Source organism: Urocitellus parryii, chromosome 7 (genome assembly GCF_045843805.1).
Source record: "Urocitellus parryii isolate mUroPar1 chromosome 7, mUroPar1.hap1, whole genome shotgun sequence".
Classification (NCBI taxonomy): domain Eukaryota; kingdom Metazoa; phylum Chordata; class Mammalia; order Rodentia; family Sciuridae; genus Urocitellus; species Urocitellus parryii.
This window is the reverse complement of record NC_135537.1, coordinates 95,254,613-95,257,257: the sequence shown is the minus strand read 5'-3', so window position 1 is coordinate 95,257,257 and position 2,645 is coordinate 95,254,613. Positions and strand designations below refer to the sequence as shown.

The following is a 2,645-nucleotide window of genomic DNA, read 5'->3' as shown; positions in this document are numbered from 1 at the left end:
CTCCCCTGATGGGCACTTGAGCACCACAAGGCTCCTGGGAGTCTTTCCCCCCAGCTCCCCACCTTCACAACCCCCCCCTTGCAGGAGTTCTCAGTGGTCTGTTCCGTTGCCTGGTGCAGGTTTGAGTTCCTCACCAAACACCTGAGTGTTTACAGCCAACGTTGGCCTGCCTGGGCAGGCTGTGGTTGAGGTGGCAAGAGCCAAAGCCAACTTAGCTTGATGGAGGCACCAAGGACTGCCCTACAGCCATATTAGCGGGTGGTCCTGGAAGAAGTAGGCAGGGTTTTGGCAGCATTGTCTGAAGACATGAAGCCAGGCCCTAATCCTTATGGTGTTCCTTGGGAGTTGGTGATGTGTAGAGCTATTGGATGTTTTGCTCTTCTCTTGTTTTTGTGGAGAAGTTTTCAGTGTGTTAGAAGCAGGCTTTATGTGGGAAGAGAAAAACAGCTGGCTTTAAAACTTTCTAGAAGAATTGAAGAAAAATGTGAACTACTTGAGAAAGTTAGCCTTGTTCAAAAAGAGCTTGAAGGCTTAGAGTCAACTTTAAAGGGCAACAATTCTGAGAAGGGTCCAAGAGATGTCCCAAATTTGGAGGCAACCTATGAAAAACTGCATAGGTCCAAACCTAGCCATGGGGATGAAAGACTCTTTCTAGAAAAAGAGCTAAAAGAACAAAAGGCCAAACATTGTAAACAGGATGAAATCATGGCAGATATATCGAGAAGGATAAAGTCCCTTGAGGGTGAATCAGAATCAATCAGATCACAAATAGCTGAAACTAAAACAAACTTGAGACTGCTTCAAATGAGTGAGGAAGGACTTCAGCTGGCAATGAAGGAAGCCTTGGATGAACGTTCCCAGCTTCAGCATAGTCAGAAATCGATCTTACAAGGAAATGCTGAAGCATGGAGGGAACAAGGACGTGTCCAATGTAAAGAGAGCACCACATTGGAAGACTCTCAATTCCATGCAAAACAAGTTCAAACTGATAAAGAAAATCACATGGAGACTCTGACTGAAGGCTTGCTGAAGATGAAAGATAGGTCTTCTCCAACCAAGGGAGCCCAAATAGACATTGGGAAATGGAATGGGGAATGACGAGTGAATCAGGAATTGGTGCTCACTTGGTTGATGAGCCCAAAGGAGCTTTGAAGAAACTGGTTGATGGTGCTAAGCTAAAGGCCTCCTTAGAAACCTTAGAAGGACAAAGATATCAAACTTGTGCTTTCTTATCTGAAGTAGAGAAAACAAAGGAAGACCTTAGAGAACAGATTAGAAGTCTGAAGACTGAACAGGCAAACTTGCTGTCAGAAAATACACGGCTTGAAGGTGAGAATGAGAACCTTCAGCAAAAATTTAAAGTCATGATGGAATGCTATCAAGAAAATATAATGAAACTCCATGGGAAACTCAGAGTAGAGGAAAATTACCGGGTGGAGCAAGAGGAGAAATTTTCCAAAGTCAAAGAAGAGATGGGCCATACAAGAGAAGAGCTGGAGACCTACAGAAAGCGAGCCAAATATCTTAAAGAAGAATTGGAGAGAACCATTCAGTCCTGTCAGGGGAAGATTATTTACTGTGAGAAAAAAGCACATGAGAGTGAGTCGGCAGCTTGGATTGCTGAAAGAAACCTCCATTATTTCATGAAACAAAACACTCGCAACAGACAAAAGTTAACTGAAAGGGAGCTTCAATTTGAACTTGTAGAGGAAGATCCCTGTGCACTTGGTGTTTCAAATGCAGCATTGGGCAGAAAGCATTCCCCCAATGCTCCCTCACCATTGGGTCCTCCTTGGCAAGGTGGATGTTATTCGAATTATGGTAGACCATCGCGACCAGCAGAACTCAGAGGTTCTAATCTGCCTTCTTTGGATAAAGAGGATGGGCCTATATCTTCAGAAAGTCAATCCAGTAGAAAGGAGACCAAAATCAATCTTGATGGTTCCAATGTGCCCGATTCATCTCTCCCTGCTGAAAACCAAGCAACTGGCTCCGGCTCATTGTTGGCACCTTTTCCTCCAGTCTGAGGTGAATTGTTTCCTGTGGACCCGAGGAGTCAGTTCATGAGAAGAGGACCATTTTTCCCTCCGCCTCCTCCAGGAAACAGGTATGGGGCACCTCGAGATTATTTTCCACCGGGTCCACCACCCCCTCCATTTTTTCCAATGCCAGATGTCTATGAATGGAGGTATTTTCCTCATGACCTTCCCCCAAGAGCTGGATTTCCTCCCCCACCCCCGCATTCTGTAAGTAGAAGTGAGTGCCCTTCAGGCTTCATTCCACCTTCAGGTGAGCTTGCTACTGAACATCAACAAGAAACCTGATGTTTTTGATCTCTCTTCAAAAGTAATTTGACTTACCTTTAATTTTAATTTTTAAGTAATTGCTTTTACTTAAGTAAGTGATTATACTTTTGCTCCAATTGAAGCTACATAAAACTATAATTATTAGGATAGTATTTTGGAAATAAAGATGGTTTAAATATGATACTATGAGTAAATTATTTCCATTCTATTTTACTCTAAAGATTACAGCATTGAATTTGATTAATCCACTATTCTATAAACAACAATGTCATCTAGCCTTTGGGGACATTTTAAATGCCCAACAAAGGCAGTCCCTTTATACAAAGAAGTGTATTTACT

General features: G+C 42.9%; 1 pseudogene; it reads left to right on the top strand.

Moving 5' to 3' along the window:
- Window positions 1-249: 249 nt before the first annotated feature.
- On the top strand, window positions 250-2,324 carry LOC144256061 (melanoma inhibitory activity protein 2 pseudogene; annotated as a pseudogene).
- Window positions 2,325-2,645: the final 321 nt, after the last annotated feature.